The 27,334-nt window shown below is 45.2% G+C and overlaps 1 long non-coding RNA gene and 1 pseudogene across 2 annotated transcripts; one reads left to right on the top strand and one right to left on the bottom strand.

Annotated features, from left to right (window-relative positions):
* LOC144290232 (uncharacterized) lies at positions 1-11,103 on the bottom strand. Its single transcript, XR_013358012.1, has 3 exons — positions 10,694-11,103; positions 10,200-10,292; positions 1-4,801 (listed from the first exon to the last, which is right to left on the bottom strand). It is a non-coding gene; the product is annotated as an uncharacterized LOC144290232 (long non-coding RNA).
* Positions 11,104-11,109: 6 nt separating this feature from the next.
* LOC144290230 (malignant T-cell-amplified sequence 1 pseudogene) lies at positions 11,110-26,729 on the top strand (annotated as a pseudogene). The gene is made up of 3 exons (XR_013358010.1): positions 11,110-11,346; positions 13,049-13,204; positions 22,093-26,729. The product of XR_013358010.1 is annotated as a malignant T-cell-amplified sequence 1 pseudogene (transcript).
* Positions 26,730-27,334: the final 605 nt, after the last annotated feature.

The raw sequence follows: 27,334 nt of genomic DNA, 5'->3' as shown, positions 1-27,334 counted from the left end.
GGAAGAGCATTAGATAAGGAAAAAATGGACTTCTCAATTCACATTTTGGTGCCAAGCTCATACCTGGATCCCCAGGCCCATGCTGAATGATATCCACATGGAGCATGATGGCTCTGTTGGCTTAAAAAAAGAAAGAAGACTTGCTTTCGTGACCCACAGCTGCAGCCTCCACATTTAAAGATACTGCAATGGACATAGCAAGTTCTCTGGCTCATAGAAGGGAGAAATCTACTCCAAAGACTCTGGGCAAAATTTGTAAATAAGAAGTAAAAATATGATGAGAGCAATATCCCCCTTAGCTTTATAGAGGTTTATAATGTACCTTATTGTGTCTAATGCCACACAATATTTCCCTACAGTGTTAAAGAAAAACCAATTTGGAAGGAAAAAAAAAAAAAAAAGAACCGGATCTGGACAGTAGTAGTTAAAGTAGTTAGAATAGGTTTTATTCAGAAACTATTGCAGTAGGGAAGAAAGAAGCCTCCACAGAGAACAGGACCCCATCCCCAGGACAGTACAAAATGGGGATTTATAGCCAAAGAGCAGGGTCATGGTCAAGGGATGGAAAATTACTGAGAAAACCTCAGAAATAGAAAGATTCTAGTTAAACAAACCTGACAGGATTCTTGGCAGAAGGCAGGACAGGGTAGTCAGATGCTGTGCAAGGGAAAACCCAGTCTTTCCACTCATGAGTCTTTCTCCTGTGAGTCTGTCTCCCTTACTACTCACACAAAACACTTCACTTCCGGTCACCCAATGTGTGGGTTTTTTCCCTACATGAAGCAATTCTCTATCACACCAGATGGATATGATACTACAATTCAATTCAATTCTAACATTATCTGTCTAGAGCTAGCATCAGGTTCCACAGGTCAAGGGCTCAGTGCCACAAAGCAGCACCCTCCCCTCCTCCCTTTTCAGACGGCAATCTAGGTCCAGGTTACCACCTGTGCTTCTGACTGATCAGCTCTAGAGTGGAAGTTCCAACAACCCCCTCCTTAGGTTCAAGTTATTTGCTAGAGTGGCTCACAGAGCTCAGGAAACACTTGCATTTTTACCACTTCATTGAAAGATGTGATAAAGAATACGTGAATAGTTAGATGAAGAGATACACTGGGTGAGGTCTGGGAGGGTACTGAGCACAGGAGTTTGTCCCCATGGAGTTGGGGTGCATCACCCTCCCAGGGTGGATGTGTTCATCCATGTGGAAACTCTCTAAAACCCCATACTATTGGGATTTTTATAGAGGCTTCCTCATGTAGGCATGACAGATCATTAACACCACTTCCAGCCCCTTTCCCCTCTCTGGAGGATTGGTGTGTGTGTGTGTAGCTGAATATTCCAAGCTCTAATCATGGCTTGGTCTTTCTGATGACAGTCTCCAATCCAGGAGTCATCCAGAGTTCCCTCATTAGAACAAGACATTCCTACCACCCAGGAAATTCCAGGGGATTTAGGGGCCCTGTGTCAGGAGCTCAGGTTAAAGACCAAATATTAGAACAAGAGTTGCTCCTAGTGCTCTGAACCCTTCAGAAATTACAAGGGTTTCAGGAGCCTATGTCAGAAACTGGGGGCAGCAACCGATACATATATTCTATTTTCTCAGATACCAAAGCAGGAGAGATGAAGAATATTATCAGATATTGAGGGTGAAGAGTTCTCTCTAAACTGACTTGGCAAGATTCTTGCTACAACTGCGTGGTACAGACAGACGAGAACAGACTGCAGGGTCCAGGCCTAGAGAATGACTAAAGTTAATCAAGGAGAGTCATTACCAATAGCTATTGTAAAGACAGTTAAATTGTGATATCATTTTGACACTGATCATCCACAGTTTCAAGAAAAAAGGAATTGAATTATTTTAAGGCTCGACATCCTGGCTTTCTTTAAACACCAAAAATTATTACAGATTTCCAAACTAGACTTGAAAAGGTCACCAAAGCATCCTTCAGGTTTTAACTTTTAGTAAGGTAAATATCAACCACTATAAGCCACATAAGCATAAAGGCCTTTGGGGGTGTCCCCCCCCTTTATTAAGAGTAAAGGGTTCCTGGGCAGCCCTGGTGGCTGAGCGGTTTAGCACCGCCTTCAGTCCAGGGCGTGATCCTGGAGACCTGGGATCGAGTCCCATGTCGGGCTCCCTGCATGGAGCCTGCTTCTCCCTCTGCCTTGTGTGTCTGCCTCTCTCTCTCTCTCTCTCTCTCTCTGTCTCTCTCATGAGTAAATAATCTTTAAAAAAAAAAAAAGAGAGAGAGAGAGAGAGTGTAAAGGGTTCCTGAGACCCAAGTGAGAAAACCATTGTGAATTATCCTTAATGTTAACAGGTCTATTTCTTATACTGACTTCAAGAGCCATCAGGAGAGAATCCTAAGCACCTCTCTGCATAAGCCCTACATCTTTTTGGTTCTTTTAGGCCAGGGACCTGGTGTTTGGTGAGCCGAGGGACTTTTGACCACAATTAGCTTTTTCCCCCTTTGTTCTCTTGTTTGTTTCTTTCCTCTCATCTTTATGTAGTTTGTTAGTACTGTTAGGGGGCAATTGTAGGTAGTATTGCTAGCAGTAAATCACTGAGCTGCAGGACCCGGCAGCCATCCCGGCAACCAGGAGACTCACGTTGACAACTACCAGCCCCTCGACACTACCAGCCAGGGGCACCTTTGCCAAGGTGAGGTTGGTCTGGCACAGCCTGAGCGGGTCAGAGGCGTCCATGAAGGTCATTAACAAGAGTCAGCAGAGCTCCTCCAGCCTCCATAGACTATTCCTTGAAGTCCAGAGCGTGAAGGCCCTGAATCACCACCCTCGAGTCATGAAACTACATGAGGTGACGGACACCATGGAAATGCTCCACCTGGTTGGTCACAGAGTACGCTATAGGCACTTGCTTACCCACTGGACCACACGTGTGTGAAAGGAGGAGCCCCTAGGCAGATTCTGTCAGATGGTGTCCACTGTGTAGTACCATCACCAGAGGGTATCGTCCACAGGGACCTAAAGCCAGAGAACCTGCTTTTGGAGGCTGACCTGAACATCAAGGTTGCAGACTTTGCCTTTAGCAATGAGTTCACTGTCGGCCATAAGCTGAACACCTTCTGTGGTAGCCCCCCCTCATGCCTACGTACAACAGTCTCGCAGTGGATGTGTGGAGCCTGGAACCATCCTCTATACAATGACTGTCCAGTGAGCAGCAGGTCCCTGGCCTTTATAGGACTTCAGGGAGATGTGGCAGTGGGTACTGAGCAGAATATACCACGTTCCCCTTTATATGTCTGTGGAGTGTGAAAACCTACTAGAGAAATTCCTGACCCTCAATCCCAGGGAGAGAAGCGCTTTGAAGGAACCATGAAGGACCCACAGATGAACATGGTCCATGAAGAGGAACTAAAGCCTTACATTGAGCCACTTCCTGACTACAAGGACCCCCAGCAGAACTGAGGTGACATTACCCATGGGCCACGGGTGGGACAAGATCCAGAACCTGTTGATGAGCTGGAATTATGATGAAGTTATAGCCAACTACCTGATCCTAGGCTGCAAGAGCCCCAAGGAGAAGGGGTAAACCACTGCTGTGATGCTCCTGCCTTCAGCTGATCCTACCAACAGCTGTTGTCCTTCCCCATCCTATATGCTTCAGCCTAGGGTCTCTGCCAATGCAAAGAAATGCAGTTTTGTTGAGCCTGTCATCCGCCCCCCCCTCCCCCCGCCTTGTTGTGTCTCGTAACTCAGAAAGTCAGCAGCTTGGGGAGGACTGGGAATCAGTCGAAGGCCAGCAGCCCAGCCAAAGGGCCTGCCAGTCTCCCACCAGGCCTGGAGACAAGGACCAGCCCATTCCCCAGCACAGGCCCTCATGTGGGCCTGGGGCTGCCCTGCCACCCAAAGCCTCAGTAGCAGTGGTAGAGCCCCATATGGAACCAGCTGCCCCCTACCCTGGGTTTATCCTACATTGGAAACTCCTCTGTGCTGGATGACCTGGTGATGGGAGCCCAGCCTTTCCTTTTGGCAAGAGCCAGGGCTGACATGGGAGCTGTTGGGAGCTTCTTCAATTTCCTACTCAGACAGACACCCATGTTTCAGGCTGCCTAGAAAGAACTTGTGCGGCCCTTAAAACACAGTGAGGGCAGCCTGGGTGGCTCAGCAGTTTAGCGCCGCCTTCAGCCCAGGGAGTGATCCTGGAGACGAGGGATCGAGTACCCGTGTTGGACTCCCTGCACAGAGCCTGCTTCTCCCTCTGCCCATGTCTCTGCCTCTCTGTTTCTCTCTCATTAATAAATAAAATCTTAAAAAAAAAACAACCCACAGTGAAGCCAATGAAAGCTCACATGGTTGATAGCCAAGGTAGGGATAAAACCAAAGACTGCTTTTAAAAGAGGGAGCAATGTGCTCGCATATACTAAAAGAGCAAGAAGATCCTGAGTTCCACAGAGCCCAGTGACAGGTGTGGGAGCCAGGACAGGGCTGAGGCGACAGCTGCAGGGGTGGGAGTGGTGCAAGGAGCTTACAGCACATGTGCAGGGACACCTAGAATGAGGACTGCGTGCAGTCTAGCACGTGCAGACTGCCAAGGTGCTCTGCATGGGATTCAAATCAAGGGAGTACCTGCACTTCTACAGCTTTCAAAAGCACTGAATCCAAAATGCTGGTGAGCTTAAAGGATGGCTGGGAGCCACCAAGGAGATAAAAGGAGAGGCTGGCCCTTTGTCCCAACCTGGATGAATCTTCAGAGGCTGGACTGTTGTCCTGGGGCACTTCTCCTCTCCTGCTCTTCTCCCTCTTCCTCCATGTTTATCAGGGAGGGGAGATACTGCTGCAGAAATAAACACAAAAAAACACATTTAATGAGGAAGCATTTAACATCTAATTTCTGAGTCACTTTTAATTTTCTTCAAAGATCGTATTTATTCATTTATTTATGAGAGAGAGAGAGAGAGAGAGAAGAGGTGGAGATATAGGCAGAGGGAGAAGCAGGCTCCTCAGGAAGCCCTATGCAGGATTCAATCCCAGGACTCCGTGATCATGCCCTGAGATGAAGGTAGATGCTCAACCACTGAGCCACCCAGGTGTCTCCGCTGAGTCACTTTTAAAGCTGGATTGTGGGAGGTGATTATTGATTTGACTGGTTCTCATTGATGTTTGTCTTACAGAACACAGGGTTGTCCCTTGAGCAGGTTTGATAATAGTGATATTAACATCAACAAATAACAGTAGCATTTACTAGTGGCTCTAGACCATTTCAATTCCTTTTAGGTACAAGTGCCTATTTAACAGACTAGTAAATGAATGTTGAGTGGGGTTAAGCGCTTTGTACAATCACGGAGCAGGTGAGTGGCAAAGCTTGTGTCAGGAGCTTGTGCTTTGAGCCCCAGCTCTGTGGCCTCCCGTGGCTCCAGCCTGGGGCCTCTGTAGTCCTGGTTTTGACACCCTTTCAAGGTTTTTACACTGGGTCTCTGAATTAATTGATGATCCACTAATATAAGAGATGAGACAACCAACCACTTGGGTAGTAATCTTCAGAGCTCTGTGAATTAACCTGTCTGCAGTCCCCTAAATCCTTCTTTGCATAAGTAGGACACAGTTCTGAGTATACACTCTACCTCAAAAATGTAAGGAAGAGGGATCCCTGAGTGGCGCAGCGGTTTGGCACCTGCCTTTGGCCCAGGGCGCGATCCTGGAGACCAGGGATCGAATCCCACGTCGGGCTCCCGGTGCATGGAGCCTGCTTCTCCCTCTGCCTGTGTTTCTGCCTCTCTCTTACTGTGTGCCTATCATAAATAAATAAAAAATTTTTTAAAAATGTAAGGAAGAAAGATGAAGCTGCTTAGAGTGCTGGAAACACGGTTTCTAGATCTTGAGGGACAGTGCCTTATAGGTCCTTTAGCAATGAAGTGCCCCCCGCGCCCCACCCCATGTTAGAGCCTGATCCAGATCCTTTTTTTTTTTTTTTTTAATTTTTTTAGCCTGATCCAGATCTAAACGGATCTAGGGTGGTGCCCAGCAGGGTGGCCTTAACTCTCTTCTACCTCATGTTGAAATCTTAGGAGCTAGAGAGCAGATGAAGAGTGATGGCTTTCAGATGAACTCTCATGTATTTATTTTTAAAGATTTTATTTACTTAAGAGAGAGAGAGAGAGAGAATGCATGTGCGAGCCAGTTGAGGGGAGGGGCAAAGGGAACAGGAAAAGGAGAAGGAGAATCAGGTTCTCCTTTGAGCAGGGGGCCCAATGCCAGGCTGGATCCCAACACCTTGGGATCATAACCTGACCTGAAAGCAGATGCTTAATCAACTGAGCCATCCAGGTGCCCCAAACTCTTGTGTATTTAAAATTCACTTACTAGAGTCAAGAGCCCCTTTTCCTATCCCAATCCTTTTTATTCATGTACAAATTAATTAGAACTTGCCTGAACTGCTCACTCACCCCAGAACTGCTGGGTCACATCTCTGCCCTGGGGGATCTGCCACAGTGTGTTCTGGGCCTCTATCCTCTCAGGCACAGGGAACAGACTTCTCATTTATGGTCAGATTTGAGCCTTTTCCAGAGTCACTCTGCTTCCAGAGTCACAGTGGTGAGGCCACTGAAGAGCTTTGGAAGGGTCCTTGATTGAAAATTTGATGGCAATTCTTTTTTTGGCACATCCTCTAGGTCAAGGTACAACCCTCTGGCATGGGCCTTTGTGATTATCAGAGTGCCTGGGACATACCAGTGGTCCACAAATGGTGCTTTTCCTCTTTATTGGAAGGGAGTTACAAGGAAAGAATTGCAGGGAAATTTTGGAAGACAGAGACAGACAACTAGGTATAACTGATGCGAGGGTCAGGAATGTTTTGCGGACATGGCAGATTTGGAGCTGAGGCCCACCAGAACTGCTGGGACACTGAGTCCTCGTGTGAGATGGGTCACATATTCTTCTGAGGACTGCCATTTTTCCCCCCACTGCAGCTGCTGTGTCAGTTTCCAAGCTGTCTGCTGTTGGGAGGGCCTCAGCTTGTACACAACACAGATCCATTGGTGGTAGTCGCCTGGAGCCCTGGCTGGAAAGGATCTGGAAGTCAAGGTCAGGCTCAGCAGGGGGGAGTCCTGCTTGTCAGGCACCCATAAGAGTTACAGTTCCTAGAACTGCCTTCACTGTTGCTCCCACTTGTAATGAGATGATGTTAAAGGACTCCAAGACTGAGGATCCCTGGGTGGCCCAGTGGTTTTAGCACCTGCCTTTGGCCCAAGGCATAATCCTGGAGACCCGGAATCGAGTTCCACATCGAGCTCCCTGCATGGAGCCTGTTGCTCCCCCTGTGTCTCTGCCTCTCTTTCTGTGTCTCTCATGAATAAAAAAATATTAAAAAAAAAAAAAAAGGACTCCAGGGCAGAGCCAGGACGATGAACATAACCCAGTCACGACAGGAGCTGCTGGGTCAGAGAGCTCTCTGATCATCACTGCATATACCTGGGTATGATAGCTTTGCAAGCCCCTGTATTCCTGATATTTCTAATTTTATTGCATTATGGCCCCAAAATGTAATGTATTAAATTTTTGTCCTTTTCATATTTACTAAATATATACTTCTGTTTCCAAAGTATAATCCAAAGGTATTTCTATTTCTTTGTAAGTTGTCTTGGTTTCTAAAAAAAATTCACTTTGTTATTTGTTAATATATTCTCTTGGATAGATACATAAAGGTCAGTTACATTTTCATTGTTTTGTAGATTTGTGTGTTTTAAATCATTGGGGCCTTTCATTCTCTCTGAAGATTTTTCCTTCCATGCAGAGAGAGAGAGAGGGAGGCAGAGACACAGGCAGAAGGAGAAGCAGGTTCCATGCAGGGAGCCTGACGTGGGACTCGATCCAGGATCAGGCCCTGGACTGAAGGCAGCGCTAAACTGCTGGGCCACAGGGGCTGCCAGGATTTAATTTTTAATACCCAGATTGGAGCGCCTGGGTGGCTCAGTCGGTTGAGCATCCGCCTTCGGCTCAGGTCATGATCCAAGGGTTCGGGCTCCCTGCTCAGCAAGGAGTCTGCTTCTCCCTCTCCCTCTGCCCCTCCTCCCTGTGTTCTGTCAAATAAATCTTAAAAAAAAATACCCAAATTGCATAGCAGTTATTTCTCTCAACATTTTTAGCTGATTATATATATATATATATATATATATATATATATAGAGAGAGAGAGAGAGAGAGTGTTAGTTTGAGTCTTCAAAAAATACATTTTAAACGAGGAAAAGGGATGCCTAGGTGGCTCAGTGGTTGAGCGTCTACCTTCAGCTCAGGACGTGATCCCGGGGTATTGGGACAGAGTCCCTGCATCGAGCTCCCTATGGGGAGCCTGCTTCTCCCTCTGCCTATGTCTCTGCCTCTCTCTGTGTCTCTCATGAATAAATAGATAATTAATTTAAAAAAAAACGAGGAAAAGTTTCTTGTTGCTTTCAAATACAATCAGCAGACCATCAATCACACTAGTCACTCTGCAAATCTTTGGAGTGTTGGCAAGATGTATAATATATGATGCTGCTGGTCTACAAGAGGCCACTACACAAAAAGCAATTATATGCTAATGGCCGCATTATTTTTTAATTTAATTTTTAAAGTATGATGTGGAGAACAAAGGCAAAAGAAATCTAGAAAAAAATTAAATCTCCTTACAACTTGCAGCCTATTGACAAGCCTTTGAGATAGGCAGAGCGACCTTCCTCTAAGAACTCAGTTCAATACTTGGCTAGAAGCAAAACATAATCTTAGCTTAACATTAGCCCAATCTCCAGGATCTTCTAAGTCTTCTTAACACATAAAAATTCCTTTGGAGACAGCCCAGGTGGCTCAGCGGTTTAGCGCTGCCTTCAGCCTGGGGCCTGATCCTGGAGACCCAGGATTGAGTCCTATGTCGGACTCCCTGCATGGAGCCTGCTTCTCCCTCTGCCTGTGTCTCGCCTCTCTCTCTCTCTCTCTGTCTCTCATGAATAAATAAAATCTTTAAAAAATTTTCCTTTGGAAACTTCCTTTATTTTTACCCTCACCCCCACCAAGATATATGTCAGCAATCATCCTCCAAGCATATAGCCCACTGATATACATCTGATGGGTCTCATGACAAAAGTTTTACTAGACAGTAGTAAATGCTCTTTTCCTAATAACAGCTAACCCCTCAAGGTCCTGGAAACCTGGCTTCCAAATACCTTAGAGACTCAAGCTACCCCATAACCCCCTCCCAACTTACAAGTATATAATCGGCCACTCCTCACCATCCCAGTGCAGTTCTGCTCAAGGGCTCTGTCTCCTGTGCTTTAATAAAGTCACCCCCCCTTTAAAAAAAAAAGATTTCATTTATTTATTCATGAGAGGCAGAGAGAGGGAGAGAGAGAGAGAGAGGCAGAGATATAGGCAGAGGGAGAAGCAGGTTCCATGCAAGGAGCCCGATGTGGGACTCGATCCCAGTACTCCAGGATCACATCCTGAGCCAAAGGCAGACGCTTAACCACTGAGCCACCCAGGGATCCCAATAAAGCCACTCTTTTTGCATCAAAGATGCCTCAAGAATTCTTTCTTGACCGTTCACTCTGAACCCCAACATTTTCACATCAAGCAAATTCTATTCCCAACATGGGGCTTGAACTCACGACCCTCAAGAATTGCAAGCTGTAGTGACTAAGCCAGCAGACACTGAAAAATTGTTAGGATTTTTTGATGGACTTGCTATACCTTACAATTTTTTTCTATTTAAAATAATAGGAGGGCACCTGGGTGGCTCAGTTGGTTAAGCGTCTGCCTTCGGCTTGGGTCATGATCTGGGGTCCTGGGATCAAGTCCCATGTCCGACTTAGCAGGGAGTCTGCTTCTCCCTCTGACTCTCCCTTTGTGCTCTCCCTCTCTCAAATAAATTAAAAATCAATAAATAGGGATGCCTGGGTGGCTCAGCGGTTGAGCGTTTGCCTTCTGGCTCAGGCTGTGATCCTGGTGTACGGGGATGGAGTCCCGCATTAGGCTCCGTGCATGGAGCCTGCTGCCTGTGTCTCTGCCTCTCTGTGTGTCTCTCATGAATAAATAAATGAAATCTTAAAAAAATAAAATAAAATAAATAAATAGTGGGAACTAAGGTCTCCTTAGAGTTTCTTCTAAGAGAAAGTCTTGACATTTCAGGCATAGACTATCAATCTAACAATCACCAGTGGCATATAACTTTGTAGCTTTGTCTTAGTTTTAAGTTTTTGATTACCTACCTTGGAAATTACTTAACTTCATTTCTTCCAATTCTTGTAGAATTGCTGCTCCAGAAAGTAGGACCATGGATATTTTGCTCTTTTGCATCCTCCCTGCACAAAATTGGAACTGTGCATAAGTGAGTTCAAGACTGTGTGTAGGTACTTAGTAATTGAGAGCTAGCTAATCAGAAAAAATAAATGGACAAAATGACTTAGGAAAAACATCACTATCACCCCCGAAGGCAACAAATTATTTTGTGGTTCTGAAGGAATATTTAAAAAGGGATATGTAAAGGGGTTCCAAAGGAGCCAGACTGTAGAAATTGTTATGCTATCTTCCTCCATAAACTTCCCTGACGTTTTGGGAAGGACCAAAGGGAACTTGTAGTCCTGCCGGCCTGTGTGAATGAGGCCAAGAGGGCCACTATTGGGAACCCTGTCAACCAGCCCCTGCGGGGAGTTAGAGTCATAGCTTGGGTGTGGTCCCCCAAGGGTATTAGGAGGTCACTGACCTGCCCGCCTGAGTTTCCCATCTGTACCATGCAGCTTGGGGCCTCTCCACTGTCATGTTTCTCCTTTGCACAACACCGCACTGTGCAGTCCCTCTAAGAGGCCTGATGAAGTGTGGACTGTTCAGCCAGCCCAGGGGTGCAAGAGTTGCTCTGCGGCCACATCGCCAACAGCCCATGGGGATGATTTGGGCAGCCCCCAAGGACAGAAGTGACGGCGGGAAAGGTGGCTTTAAAAAGGCAAGCTGCAGGTTTCCAGGTACCGGTATTTCCGTTGCAGCCGGTGAGTTTACGTTTCAAATAACGGCTTAGGAGCTTCCGCGCGGATTCCAAGCGACCACACCAACCGCCAAGTCCGCGCGGGCCGCTAGCTCCACCCCCAAGCCAGGTGGCCTCAACCTGCGCGGCCCGGCGGCACTGCGCATGCCCGAGGGGGCGTGGCTCGGAGGCCTCGGCGAGAAGAGGCGGGGAGCGAGGCGGTGGGAAGGGCGGGGCGTGCTGAGCCCCGAGGCCCGGCTGTATCCAAGGCCCGCTCGCCGCAGGCTGTCAGATGTGCGCTGCGGCACTTGCTCGAATAGAAACCCGGCTTTGGCCACAAGTCGCGCCATGGGCAATTCGTGAAGATGCACTCTTACGATTACAGCGCCAGCCAGGAGGTCAGGGGCCGGCTGGGCGGTGTTTCTGGGAGCGGGGCTCCGAGGACGTCGGCGCTCCGCCCCGGGTGCTCGGGGGCGGGGCTAGGGGCGGGGCTTATCTCCCGGGCATGCTGGGAACTGTAGTCTCTTAGTCGTTCCCAGCCTGGGGCTTACAGGGCGGCAGAACTACAACTCCAAGGATGTGCTGGGCGCTGGGTGCTCACCGTGGTTCAGCATCTTCTTCTTCTTTTTTTTTTTTTAAACGATTTTATTTATTTATTCATGAGAGAGACACACACACACAGAGAGAGAGAGAGAGAGAGGCAGAGACACAGGCAGAGGGAGAAGCAGGCTCCATGCAGGGAGCCCAACGTGGGACTCGATCCCGGGTTTCCAGAATCACGCCCCGGGCTGAAGCCGGCGCTAAACCGCTGAGCCACCCGGGCTGCCCTGTTCAGCATCTTCTGTTTAGATTTTGTGGCTCTGACACTTTGGGTATCCCAGTCCCATTCTTATCTGCTGCACTGATTGCTTTTTTGTTTCCTAGGAGCCATTTGGTTGTTTCTGTATCTTGCAGTGTTTTTAGGGATTCCACCCTCATTACATAAATCAATATGTGCAATAAATAGAATAGCTACCTACTTGTATCTCTCACGTTTGTCCTCTCCAATGGAGCTGTGAAGAATCCTAGTTACTTTTAGCTCCTCATTCTCATGCGGTCACTTACAAAGCTGAGCATCTCTTCTTTGGTCTCATTGATTTTTTTTTTCATCTATTTTGAAATATATTCTGCTGATAACATGGACACTGGCTGGCATTTTTACATATCTAACATCTCTGTGAAGGAGGCCTGTGGTCCCCATTTTGCAGGTGAGGAAACTGAGGCTAAGAAGGGTTGAGTAGCTTCCTAAACTTCACACGATCTCTTAGCACATTTTGAATCTTAACGTGGAACTCTGTCTCTCAGGTGTATACACTCTGTGAAAGAAGATGAGTGTTTACAGAATTTTGGCACAAGGTGCTGAAAGCAAATGATTTTAATTTGAATATAGCTTTGTACAACTTCTTTCTATCTTACTTCAACCACCCAGATTCATGTAACTCTCAAAAATGCATTGGGTAGTTTCAGGGATTCACAAAACCTTTTCTTTTTTTAAACAACATTTGCATGGCTTTCATGGTGTTTTAAGTGAAGAATCGATGATGATGTTGAAAAAAAATGATGATGATGTTAAACTTTGCCAATTATCAAGTACAGAAATACCAGCCAACTTACTACTGAGCAGGTGGAGAGATCTACAGTGCCTGGTGCTGCTGATCAGTGAGCTCTGGGAAGGTGACAGGTGTCCTGCAGTGCTGGCAGCTCCTCCACTGGCTGGGCACTGTCTTCAGTAAAACTGGCCTGTGTATATGTGAGCACCTGGATCTTGTTAGGGCTCTGGATGGCTTCTTGTATTGTTTTTTTAAGATTTTATTTATTCATTCATGAGACACACACACACACACACACACACACAGAGGCAGAGACACAGGCAGAGGGAGAAGCAGGCTCCACACACGGAGCCCAACGCAGGACTCGATCCCGGGTCTCCAGGATCACACCCCGGGCTGAAGGCAGCACTAAACCGCTAAGCCACTGGGGCTGCCCCGGGTTCTTGTTTTTAATAATAGTTTAATAGTTTGAAAGTGATAGTATAAGTGTATTTTCTTTCCTTTGTTTAAGTGTGCCTGTGTGTGACAGACATAATGAGCCTAATAATTTCATATGAACCCATGGTTGTTCTCAACTAAGGACAGTGGTGGAAAAAAAAACAATTTGTGTATAATCACTGGCTTCATACTTCATACAGAGAAGACATATTTCCTATTGGAACAGCTGGTGAGAACTCTTTTGCCTTTTATATCTTGTTTGTCTGTTCTAATGTGATATTTTAGGGGCAATGCTAATGGTGCAAATTGCAGGGCTCCCATTTTTTCCTTGTTTGGGCTTAAGATGTAACATTTTTATCTTTTTAAAAAAATTATTATTATTCATGAGAGAGAGAGACAGGCAGAGGGAGAAGCAGGCTCCATGTAGGGAGCCCGACGTGGGACTCAATCCTCGTTCTACAGGATCAGGCCCTGGGCTGATGGCGGTGCCAAACTGTTGAGTTACCCAGGCTGCCCACATTTTTATCTTAAATGGCAAAAGTATCTTTGTTGATGAAAAAATTCTATTGCCAAATACCTGTACTTTAGGAAAAAAGCAGAGCTCAAATATACTTATTGAAAACAAACTGCTTGCTTTTCTTGTTCTGTTCCCCCAGATCTTTTTTTCCAAAAGAGAATTTTCCTTCTTTTTTTTTTTTTTTTAAGATTTATTTATTTATTCCTGAGAGACCCAAAGAGAGAGAGGCAGAGACACAGGCAGGGGGCAAAGCAGGCTCCCCGCAGAGAGGCCGATGTGGGACTGGATCCTGGATCCTGGGATCACTCCCTGAGCCAAAGGCAGATGCTCAACCGCTGAGCCACCCAGGCGCTCTCCCCCCAACATCATTTTTGTGCACTTAAGTATCACTTAAGAAAATGGCAATATTCTATGGAAAAATCATGGTAGGTTTTAAATATTAGAGTCCTGCAGAATATTTCATTTTGAAATGAGGTGGCGAAAAATGTTGATCATCTCTGAATCCAAAGAGTGTCTAAGATTTGTTCCAGCTTCAACAGTCTATGAATTGCTGGGCATTAGCAATAAGCCATGTATTGTATAAGTAGTAATTTTTTTTCTTTTTAGGAGGTACTATATAAATGAAATATGTAACTATGTTTAATATCGGGAAACTCAAATTTCATATTGAAAATTCTGTTCATTGAACAGAATCCTATTTAGCAAGCATGCATTCTTAATCTTCACTTTAAAAACGTCTAAGATTTAAGTCTTGAGGGCTTTCCTTTTAAACCCAACATAATTTTTCACATGCATCAGTTTAGGACTTTGGTTTCCTTCAGTAAGAAGTTCAGAGGAGCACCTGGCTGGCTCAGTGAGTGGAGTATGAAACTTGATAATCGGGGTTATGAATTCAAGTCCCATGCTGTGTGTAGAGATTACCTAAAAATAAAAAAAAAAAACTTAAAAAAATGATTATTCTCTCCTTTTCAGCTGCTGTTTTGGTAAGCCAAAGTTACACTGTGGTTCAAGGCTTTGCAGACAGCCCTGTTTCACAGAGAGAAAATGAACACAGTTTTTGAAAAGGAGAGCATTGATAAAACTGTGGTTTTTAAAAAGACTTTTATTTATTTATTCATGAGAGACACACAGAGAGAAGCAGAGACATAGGCAGAGGGAGAAGCAGGCTCTCTACCTTGATCCAGGACCCCGGGATCATGACCTGAGCCAAAGGCAGATGCTCAACCACTGGCCACCCAGGTGCCCCATGATTTTTTTAATATAACCAGGACTATTGGCTTCAGAAAGCTGTTGGGGAAGATGATGACTATTCACCATAAAAAAAATACAAAATTTAAATTATGTTTATGTTTATGGTTTTTCAGATTTTTTTTAGTGGTAAAAGGGCAGGATGTTCCTTCAGGCTTGTATGATGATGACATTTCTTAGGTCAGCATCTGTTAGGATCTGCTCTGGATGTGGGCCCATCCTGTGACTTCAATGGAGCCTGCCATCAGGTGATAGCTCATAGTTAATTTCTCTCTCTCCATATGAACACAGACTGTGTGTTACTACCTGGTAAAGTGGGCCAAGATGGCTAAGAACCAGAGATAATGGGACCATCAGGCAGGATGTGTGCTGTTACTCAGATATAGGACTACAATCTTTTCAGATTGTAATAAAAAGAAATCCTTATATCATCCTTACCAGTGTCAATCCCTGCTTTAATTATGAACCTCACAATTCTTGCATGTGAAATGGTTTAATAACCTCTTGGGTTTGTTAAGTGATTAAATGAGCTATTAGTAAAACGGCAATAAATTGAAGCTCCAGGTACATTATTCATTAAAATGTCAGAGCCTTTTGATGCAGTGTCCAGCATTTTGTATGACAAAACAGGCTTTATGTGGAACTTAGGGTCAGTAGGTGTGGCCTGCATCCTCTCAACACAAATCAGGTGTACATTACATTACCAGATACAAGGACAGGCAGGTTTAGCTTCATAGTCCAAAGACTCCCAGGACCCCTGTACTGAAGGACAGTCCTAGCCTGGCTCTTCCCGTAAGATGAGGTGTCTCACTCCTATTTTCTCTGACCTCACAGCTTCCACTGGCATTGTTTCTCCTATAACTTCATCCCCTCTCTCTGCTCACAGAGTAACAGAAGCATTTTTCAATGAATTCAAGTCTTTCCAATTCTTCAAAACTGGATAAAAATTATTTTAGGGTGAGGAGGCTGCGAGGGGAGGGTGAGAGGATGAGAGAGAATCTTAAGCAGTCTCCACACCCAGCTCAGAGCCTGATGCAGGGCTCCTTCTCACAGTCCTGAGACCATGACCTGAATTGAAACCAAAGAGTCAGATGCTTAATTGAGCCACCCAGTGGCCCCTGGCCACAATTTTCTAAATTTTACTCTACCTATTATATTCCTTTTCAATATACTTCCCAAATTAAGGAAACAATACTTCCTGTAGATTACTTCCAGTTTCGGAACAAAGATTACTTATAAAGGGGCAAAAATGGGTGGTTTGGAACAAGGATGAAGAGAAGTATTTATTTTTTAGAGTTTTATCAAATATTCAACTGTATTCTAAGAAAACAAAATTAAAATCAGAAAAATAAAAAAGCAAAACTGACTCCCTACTGTCCCTTACTGTACACATTCATACAAATGTTGGAAAGAAACTGATTTTCCCATCAGTCCCTGACATGGTGCAATCATCACAGAAACATGGGAAGATGACCATAGCTCAGAGCCTCGAGCACCTTCCAGATGCACTTAGATTCTGTACTTGATCCAAGTGGAGACACCTTCCTATCTATTGGAAACAAGTTTTCAATTCAGGAGAAAGACAAAGGTCCTATTGACCTGTTTGTCACAAGATATTTCATGGATAGAGGTAGAACTACAGATGAATTGAAAAGAAACATCCCAGGGACAAAGCCTCTATCAGCTTAGTCTGTCACCACCCTCAGGAAGCTCAGTCTCATCTTTTCTCCCACTCACTGAGCCCATATAGTGGCATCTCTGTTACTGTTACTGACCTCTCTTCCCATAAGTGACTTTCCCTAGTCCAGGCTTTTCTTGTCCTTGTTAACGCCCTCAGAAGCCACGTAGGCTTCTGAGACTCTTCTGCCTCATTAACCCCAGGTTTGTGCACTAGAAAAGGTGTGTGGGAAAGTATTTTTTAAAAAGATTTTATTTATTTATTCATGAGAGAGAGAGAGAGAGAGAGAGAGAGGAGCAGGCTCCCTACAAGAAACCCAATGTGGGACTCGATCCCAGATCCTGGGATCACTCCCTGGGCTAAAGGCAGATGCTCAACTGCTGAGCCACCCAGGCGTCCCGGGAAAGTATTTTTTTTTTTTTTTTTTTTTTTTTTTTTTTTATTGGTGTTCAATTTACTAACATACAGAATAACACCCAGTGCCCGTCACCCATTCACTCCCACCCCCCGCCCTCCTCCCCTTCTACCACCCCTAGTTCGTTTCCCAGAGTTAGCAGTCTTTATGTTCTGTCTCCCTTTCTGATATTTCCCACACATTTCTTCTCCCTTCCCTTATTTTCCCTTTCACTATTATTTATATTCCCCAAATGAATGAGAACATATAATGTTTGTCCTTCTCCGACTGACTTACTTCACTCAGCCCGGGAAAGTATTTTTGAGCAGAGATTTTTCAAATGCCCTCTGGGACAAGCCAGCTGAACCCTACTTTACAGGGAGAGACTTGGAGCAGGTGATAGCAATCATCTGAGGGCTTTAAGCTTCAGGGTCAAGCCCATAACTTGACAGTGAAGCAGATCTCTGACACTGAATGAGCCCATTTAATGTTATGTATGAGGAAACTGAACCCAGAGAGATCAGCTGACTGGTGTCATCACATAGCCTGTTCATGACCTTGCACCCAGAAGTAAAGTGCCCTTCACATTCCATTATCTTCTGTGTTTATCTTCTTCAACACCTTTATCTGCTAAAATCAGATTTGGAGGAAAACTGGCAAAGCTCCGGTGTGGAGCAGTGGTTCTCAAACTTTTTTGCACATTAAAGTCACTTAAAATAATTTTAATGTCTGGCTGCATACAAGTGATGAATTAAATCACAACTTCTGGGCTGAGTTCCAGGCGACTAAGAGTACCTAAACCAATGCAAGTAACTTGACTTGTCTGTGCCTGTCAGGTTGAGGGGAGTGGGGAAGGGTGGGAGGTGACAAGTGGTCTGGATGGTCCAGTCCCTTCTGGTGTCCTATGGGTCTAAGATTCTGGTAGGTGAAAGCAGTGGGGCAGGGGGATTGCTTAGGTCTACTGGGATTTAGGACTGTTTTCAAGTGCGGCCTCCAACTACCACATAATTTTGTTGGTCTACAAATTGTTTCTGTATTCAGAGCAGCTGGACCAGTCCACCAAGCTCTCTCAATGTTACCATTTAGAAATAAACACTCTCACTGCTTGGCAACAGGGGAAGGACTGACTATGTTCCAGGACACTCCTCCCTGTACTCTGGGGAATATTCTGACAGTGTCTCTGAAGATGGAGACAAATGTCTGCTTTGGTTAAGAATAAGTCATTGGGGGCAGCCCTGGTGGCGCAGCGGTTTAGTGCCACCTGCAGCCCAGGGCATGATCCTGGAGACCTGGGATCGAGTCCCACGTCAGGCTCCCTGCATGGAGCCTGCCTCTCCCTCTGCCTGTGTCTCTGCCTCTCTCTCTCTCTCTGCATCTCTATGAATAAATAAATAAAATCTTAAAAAAAAAAAAAAAGAATAAGTCATTGGATGATTTGAACTTAGGTTTAAAAGTTACTGGTTTGGTAAAGTAGAAAACTGTAGTATTTAAAATTTAAAAGCCAATTTTATGATTTTAGAGCCAAATATACTTAGATTGACTGATAAATTGTTCAATGCAGACACTGGTAAGAATAAAAGCTAAAGGCTAAAGAGCTTTAACATTAATTTCTATTTTCCCAAACTTTACATTCATTAAAGTTTACAATTAGGGCCTATCTATCTCTATATATTCATATATAGATATTCATATATAGATATATATATATTCATATATAGCTATATATAGCTATATATATAGATATATATAGATATATATAGATATATATAGCTTTGAGATGTGTGTCACTATTTGGTAGGTGCCAATTCTCGTGCAGCACCCATACTTTCTTGCCTTTGGAGAAGTTGTTAACATTTGTTCATACTAGCGTACATAAGGAAATAAAGTCTGGGTGGGTTAGGGCCTCTGCAATGTGGCCAAAGAAGAAAGCGAGTTGGCTAGGAGGGCTCACCCCTGGCTCTCTGGGCTTCTGTTTGGGCATCTGGGACCCTAAATTCATTCTTGACCAAGTTATAGGGGATCTAGAGATCAGCCCTAGCCAGATGCCCTCCAAGCAGTTCTCTCAACTTACATCAGGCATGGATTACCCTCAGAGATCTTCAAAGTTCTAGGTTCACCTGATTTCTTTAGTTTTCCTAGGCATCATATCAAGGATGTCACAAACTAAATCAGTCTACCAAAAGATTTTGTAAAGTGATTATATATTTCTATGTCTGCCACAGTCTTCTACCTTCTCAGTCCCTGAGATAGCTGTTTTTGGTGAGAAAATATTTTATTTATTTATTATTTTTATTTTTAATTTTTTTATTTATTATTTTTAAAAAGATTTTTATTCATTTATTCATGAGACACACACAGAGAGGCAGAGACACAGGCAGAGGGAGAAGCAGGCTCCAAGCAGGGAGCCCGATGTGGGACTTGATCCCAGGACCTCAGGATCACGCCTTGAGCCAAAGGCAGACATTCAACCACTGAGCCACCTAGGCGTCCCAGTGAGAAAATATTTTAAAGAATGGTTATATATTGTTTTACAATATACAATTTTATATATGGATTATAGTTATGTTATTAATCTCATTTTGTAGAGCAATTATATACATATATATTTTTGAGAGAGAGCGAGAGAGAAAGAGAGCTCAAGTACACAAGGGGGGAAGAAGGGCAAAGGGAGAAAGATTCTTAGATAGGCTCCACACCCAGCTCAGAGCCTAATGTGAGGCTCGATCCCATGACCCTGAGATCATGATCTGAGCCTAAGAGTGGGATGCTTAATCAAATGAGCCACCCAGGCACTCTGATTATATATTATTATAATATTATAGACTTTGCTACGGGCCTTCTAAGAGGTCAGCTTCTGCCTACAGGGCAGCTTCACCCATAGATAGGCCCTTCTTGGGACTGCTGAAGCCAAAGGAAAAGTGCTGTGCAATAAAGGCCCAGTTGCAAAAATTGTCAACTGCGATGGCCATAGATGACTCAGAGACTTCCACAGGCTGCACCACAGTTCACCTTCAGCCTCTAATCAATCCTCCTTTCACCCTTCCCTACCACTGAGGACGATAGTTAATTCATATACGGCTTGCCAAAATCAATCTCAACATCTGTTTCTGGAGAAACTAACTCAAGACAGATGGGAGTGGGAAGGAAGGCAATTTAGAGAGGGATTTTGGAACTAGCTTGTTCCCTGCTTGGCTGGCAATGAGAACCTCTTCATGGAATAGGTGGAGCACTCATGCACCAGATACAGCTGGCAGTCTAAGCATTAAAACTCTCACAGGTGGGATCCCTGGGTGGCGCAGCGGTTTGGCGCCTGCCTTTGGCCCAGGGCGCGATCCTGGAGACCCGGGATCGAATCCCACGTCGGGCTCCCGGTGCATGGAGCCTGCTTCTCCCTCTGCCTGTGTCTCTGCCTCTCTCTCTCTCTCTCTCTGTGTGACTATCATAAATAAAAAAAAAAATTAAAAAAAAAAAAAAAACTCTCACAGGTGATGAGATGGTAATTGCTAGTTACCACTGAAGCAACCAGAGATGCTTTGTGTAGCAAGAAAGCTGAGACCCAGACCCAGGACGAATTAGAGTGGCCAAATTCTACGTAAGGGTAATAAGCCACCCCTAGGAGATCTGTTAGGCTATGCGGTCTGTGTGTGTGTGTGTGTGTGTGTGTGTGTGAAAGAGAGAGACCCTAAAACTTGCTATAGGGACTTCAGGTGGACACCCCCAAACTTTCAACGGGATTCCTCTGAGCCTGTGGAAATGGCCCACCCCATCTCTATTTTTTTTTAAGATTTTATTTATTTGGGGATCCCTGGGTGGCTCAGTGGTTTAGCACCTGCCTTTGGCCCAGGGTGTGATCCTGGAGTCCCGGGATCGAGTCCCGCATCAGGCTCCCTGCATGGAGCCTGCTTCTCCCTCTGCCTGTGTCTCTGCCTCTGTGTGTGTGTGTGTGTGTGTGTCATGAATAAATAAATAAAATCTTTTTTTTAAAGATTTTAAAAATTTTAAAGATTTTATTTATTTATTCATGAGACACACACAGAGAGATAGGCAGAGACATAGGCAGAAGGAGAGGAGCAGGCTGCTCGCATGGAGCCCAATGTGGAACTCGATCCTTGCACCCCGGGATCATGCCCTGAGCCAAAGGCAGATGCTCAACCCCTGAGCCACCCAGGCATCCCCACCCCATCCCTATTAAGAACAAATGCTGTCTCTCCTTTCTCTTCCTACAACTAGAACGATTGCTCTAGCTCTTTTTTTCTTCTCAAGTCCCACCCTTTGAGCTACCAGTTCGTAAGAGAAATTGGTTGCCCTAAATAAGCCAGCAAAAGGGCACTGGATTCAGAGGAGCGGAAGTAGTCAGTTTCCTTTAGAGCTGTAAAGTGCAGCTGGCTGTCTCCCTTTCCAGGTAAGGACAGCAGCTCCGACCGACTGTCACTGCCGGCTTTCCCAGTGTCAAGGTGATGGGGGAACAGAGCTAGCTGAGGAGAAAGCACAAGCCTGGGGCAGCATACTGATAAGTCCTTGAAACAGGCAAAGGAACATTCCTTTACCAACTTAACTGCCTCAATGTTAATACTTTGCTAAGGGCAAAAGGCAATCCTGGTCCGACCCCCAGGATCCTATAAGTCTACTTTAACATATAAAAATTTCTTTAGAGGGATCCCTGGGTGGCGCAGCGGTTTGGCGCCTGCCTTTGGCCCAGGGCGTGATCCTGGAGACCCGGGATCGAGCCCCACGTCGGGCTCCCGGTGCATGGAGCCTGCTTCTCCCTCTGCCTATGTCTCTGCCTCTCTCTCTCTCTCTCTGTGTGACTATCATAAAAAAAAAATTTCTTTAGAAATTTCCTTGTTCTCTACCCCCAAAGATTCATGTTGTCAATCATCCCCCAAGCACGTGGCCTACCTATATACATCTGAAGGGTCTCATGACACAGGTTTTATTAGACAGTAATAAGTGACCTTTTCCCAACAATAGCTAGCCCCCTCAAGGTCCTGGAAACCTTGCTTCCAAAATACCTTGGAGAGAACGCTATCCTCAAACACCTCCCAACTGCCAGGTGTATATAAGCAGCCACCCCTCACAGGCCCTGGGGCAGCAGCTCTTCCTGCCCATGGGTCCTGTCCCCTGTGCTTTAATAAAACCACCATTTTGCACCAAAGACATCTCAAGAATTCTTTCTTGGTCGTCGGCTCCAGACCTCACTCCACTAAACCTCACCTATATTCTAAAACTTCATCGAGGGGAGCTGCCGGACCCTTGCTAATTCAGATTTTCCCATTCCAGGCTCTTCCCTACTATCTCCAGCCCTTCACTTTGGAACATGTTCAAGAAGTTTGATGAAAAAGAAAATGTGTCCAACTGCATCCATTTGAAAACCTCAATTATGAAGAACCAGTTGATAGAGCAATTTCCAGATAAGGAACCATGGCCTCATCCTGTCAAAACAGTGCAGTGCCATGAACATATAGACATCCTTACAGTGAATGGATAGTTACTATTCTTTAGACAAAGAGAAGGACCTTTTTTATCCAGCCCTAAGGTTACTTCACAAATATCCTTTTATTTTGTCACACCAGTAGGTTGATAAAGGAGCCATCAAATTTGTACTCAGTAGAGCAAATATCATGTGTCTAGGCTTAACTTCTCCTGGAGCCAAGCTTTACCCTACTGCAGTAGATGTGATTGCTGCAATCATGGCAGAAGGAAAACAGCATGCTCTGTGTATTAGAGTCATGAAGATGGCTACAGAAGATATTGAGAAAGTCAACAAAGGAATTAGCATTGAAAATATCCATTATTTAAATGGTGGTCTGTGGCATATGAAAACATATAAATGAGCCTCAAAAATATACACTTGGGCAAAATATGGAATAGTAGTTTGTGTTATTGTCTGTGTGTGACAGCATGAAGACAGTACTTCTGTGCTTATGCTGAATAAATTCAATGGGTGCTAAAAAAGAAAAAAAGAAGAAGCATTTGTTATCACCTTGCTTGGAGACAATGCAGACATCTTCTCTGCAAGACAGCATCACTTCCTGTAAGATCTGTACCTGTCTCCTCTCCTAGCCATCGGGCTATAACTCCCCCAGAAAAGCTGCATGATCCAGATGGGAAAAGACATGTAAGACTGAATTCTCAGGGTACTTGACCCATGGTCAGACCATAAAGATGGGCAGCTCTCCTGAAATACAAGATTTAACACCCTGGCAAATGTCCCAGGAGATAGTGTGACCTCGATACTGGGATGGCTTCTAGAAGCGTGGAGAAAGTTATGGCCCAGGCTAAGTTTTTTTTTTTTTTTTTTTAACATTTATTTATTTATTTATTTATTTATTTATTTATTTATTTATTTAAGAGAGAGAGAGAGAGAGGCAGAAACACGGGCCGAGGGAGAAGCAGGCTCCATGCTGAGAGCCTGATGTGGGACTCAGTCCTGGGACTCGATCCTGGGACTCGATCCTGGGACTCGATCCTGGGGACTCGATCCTGGGGACTCCATCCCGGGACTCCAGGATCAAGCCCTGTGCCAAAGGCAGGCGCTAAACCGCTGAGCCACCCAGGGATCCCCAGCCCAGGCTAAGTTATGCTAAAATGCCAGAATGGCTGACTTTGGAGGGGGTGGGGCAAGATACCATATGGAGCTGTGGCACTTGCCAGAGCAAGGATCACAATGCAGGCCCCTGGGGTTCTGGAACAAGGCGGTGCTGTCCACAGTAGAGGGGTATGTGTCTTTATAAAGCTCCTGGAATTCTTACTGGGCTCTTGTAGAGACAGAACACTGGTCCATGGGAAACCAAATGGCCACACACTGGAAATGTTCATCATGAGCTGAGTTTTATGAAATCCACCAAGGCTTAAAGGCCAGGCAGGGCCAGTGCCATATGCACTGCTGAGATCAGACACAAACATCAGAGGGCACAGATGAGCTGCATGAGAAAGTGGTCCAGAAACCCATGTCATCCACCACCGCTGCACCAACACTATTTCAGCACACCTATGGCCAAATGACAGATTCCCTATGACCAAGTTTGGCTGTGTGGGGATGTGCAAGCTGAAATCTGACAGCAACTTCACTGGAGTCTCACCTAGCAGTGGGTCAAAAAGACAGCGGTGAAGGAAAACACCCCCAAATGGGGAATATGCCTGGTCATCCATCTGGTGTAGAAGGAGACATGGATCAAGGTTAGATTTCATACTGACCTATAGCAGTGGGGAATGACTTTGCTGGCTGGTGAGAGGCCTGCAAGATTGAGGATGAGGAGGTGCAAGGTGGAAGTATATGGATGGATGACTGGGAAAATGCAGATTGCTGTGTCATGTTCATGCCCACCAGAGAGCATCCAGGACAGAAGAGGAACTAAACAACTAAGACAGCTGATGCTGGTCAGTCTTGGTCATTGGTCCCTCCAGTACTGGCACAACTGACACATGAATAAGAGTGGCCACAGTGTGAGGGGTGGAGCTCATTAGCATGGAATATAACTTGTTAAGGCTGATTTAGCTGTTTTCTTCACTGAATGCCCAGCCTTCCTGCAGGACACCAGTACACCAATACTGAGCCACATCCAAGGCATCATTCCCAAGGACACCAACCAGTCAGCCACTTGCAGCAAGTTGATGGTTTTCATAGGAATGGACGTTCTGGGTCTGAATTTGCTTTTCTGCTTGCAGATCCCCAAGCATCACTACTCTCTGAGTCCCATGGAGCATCTGGTCCATTGGTATGGGGTGCCACAGAGCACAGCACCAGACCAGAAGATACCCCCGCACACACTGAAGGAAGTGCAAGAATGGACTCATGACTGTGGGGTCCTCTGGCTGAGTCACACATGGTACCTCCAGAGGCTGCCTGCTTCATGGGTTGTGGGGATGGTCTGTGGTGTGGTTGAAGCGGCAGTTTGGAGGTGTGTTCCATTTAGATGGGCACTGTCTTCTGATTCTGCAATATACACTCAGTACTGAAAATAGCAATCTGGCTGCTCTCTACAATTCAGCAATATAACAGCTAGAGCAAATCTGGTCAGATTTTTCTCTGAAAATCAAAACAGCAAGTAAAGGGTCTCCTTCATCCCAAATATTTTTTTTCATCCCAAATATTGAAGCAATAATGGGTCATATATTGTTTTGGAGGGGTGCCTGCTGGGGAGATGTGGAGGTGTGTGTTTGTGAAGAGCAAGAAAGAAGAGGGGTTTTAAGTTTCAGAGTTTAGCAGCTGGAAAGTCTAGTTCCTGGTACTGTTCTGAGAGCTGGCACAGTTGGTGCTGCTGACTGCAGCACAGGGTCCCCTCAAGTCTCGAGGTTTGGGGGATGAGAGTTAACTGATTCAAATGAATAAATTGCACCAAGAGTTTCTCAATAAGACAGCCCAAGCTGAGGCATTGTTAGAAACATCACAGTAGGTTTAAATGATGCAGAGTCAAATGATCTTTCAAACAGGCTCTTTTTAAAAAAATATTTGAGAGAGAAAGACAGAGAGAGAAATGCAGCTCAAGGGGAGAGATAGAGGGAGAGAGAGAAGGAGAGGAGCAGAATCCCCACTGAGTGGGGAGCCTGACTTGGGGCTCGATCTCACAACTCTGAGATCATGATCTGAGACGAAATCAAGAGTCAGATGCTCAACCAACCGAGGACCCCAGGCACCTAACAGCCTCTTGGAAGAAGTGGAGACAACCTATATGAAGCTACTTCGGTTCTGCCACTTTTTAGGAATTTGGAGGCAATGACACATGATGGAAATGCACTTTCTATGTTCAGTTATGATTTTTAGGAACGTTACTACAGAATTTTCTCCACGATATAGAGCAGATGTTTTCAAAATATGTTTCCTTGTGTGCCCTGGAGTAGCTTCACTTTCATTTGCTTCCTGTGAACAGTAGGCAAAGTAGTAATTGTTCCGGGGTTAACAACATCTAGAGGGCATGGAGGGAGTCATAGATAAACATGAAAGAAATGATCAAATCCAGTGTAATAGTAAAATGATTCTGTAGAGAAATATAGAGAAAGAATTAATTGCTCTATGTAGTAGTGCTTCTCCCTCTCATATGTTTGTATAAAAGAAAAGAAATCTGCTTCTCGAGTAGATATTGCAAATTGAATCTTGGATCTTAACAGGCTGGGGAATATTTTTGGAATGGATTTTCCCCCTAAAAAGTTTATTATGTGTATATTTTGAAGATCTATTTATTTGAGAGAGAGAGCACATGCATGCATAAGCGGGAGGGGCAGAGGGAGAGGGAGCGAGAATCTGAAGTAGATAACGCACAGAGCATGGAACCCAACATGGGACTTGATCCCACGACCCTGAGATCAGACCAGAGCCATAACCAAGAGTCAGCCACTTAACCAACTGCATCACCCAGCTCCCCATTATTATATTTTTATTTGTGCCTGGAGTAGCTTCACTTGAAACCAATGGCTACTTCTGGGAGGGGTATGAGTTAATCAGCACACTCTGAAGTGAAGCCCGTATTCCCTTTTCAGAGGACTCGAACAGACCATTCTGATATGTGAGCACTGAAAAGCTAGAATATGGCCTGCAGAGAATACATTTTGTTTAAAAATAAAAACAATAGGGCAGCCCAGGTGGCTCAGCGGTTTAGCGCCGGCTTCAGCCCAGGGCCTGATCCTGGAGACCTGGGATTGAGTCCCATGTCGGGCTCCCTGCATGGAGCCGGCTTCTCTCTTTGCCTGTGTCTCTGCCTCTCTCTCTGTGTGTGTGTGTGTGTCTCTCATGAATAAATAAATAAAATCTTTAAAAAATAATAAAAAACAACAAAACCAAAAAAAAAAAAAAAAACCAACAAAACCCTTCATAGAAATGCTTTTCTGTTTAGTAGACCCTTCTCCAGGGCCACAAAGGCCCAGCCATCTGAGCTGCAAATCGGGCTCCAGTACTCCAGTACTGGGAGGCAGGAACTACCTTCAGGCCTGAATCTTTAAAAAAAATTTAAAAAAGTTTTATTTATTTAAGTAATCTCTACACTTGACATGGGGCTCAAACTCATGACACTAAGATGAAGAGTCACATGCTCTTCCACCTAAGCCAGCCAGGCACACCTCCATAGCTTACAGTTCTAAAAGATTTTTTTTTTTAAGATTTTATTTATTTATTCATGAGAGACACACACAGAGAGAGGCAGAGACACAGGCAGAGGGAGAAGCAGGCTCCATGCAGGGAGCCCAATACAGGACTCGATCCCAGGACTCCAGGATCACACCCTGGGCCAAAGGCAGGCACTAGACTGCTGAGCCACCCAGGGATCCCCTGTTTTTTTTTTTTTTTTAAGATTTTATTTATTTATTCATGAGAAACACAGAGAAAGGCAGAGACAGAGGCAGAGGGAGAAGCAGGCTCCCTGCAAGGAGCCTGATGTGGGACTCGATCCCGGGATTCCAGGATCATGCCCCGAGCTGAAGGCAGACGCTCAACCGCTGAGCCACCCAGGCATCCCGGGATCCCCTGTTCTAAAAGATTTGTAGGGATCCCTGGGTGGCGCAGCGGTTTGGCGCCTGCCTTTGGCCCAGG

Source organism: Canis aureus, chromosome 19 (genome assembly GCF_053574225.1).
Source record: "Canis aureus isolate CA01 chromosome 19, VMU_Caureus_v.1.0, whole genome shotgun sequence".
Lineage (NCBI taxonomy): Eukaryota > Metazoa > Chordata > Mammalia > Carnivora > Canidae > Canis > Canis aureus.
The sequence above is the reverse complement of the archived record's forward strand: the minus strand, read 5'-3'. Positions and strand labels throughout refer to the sequence as shown.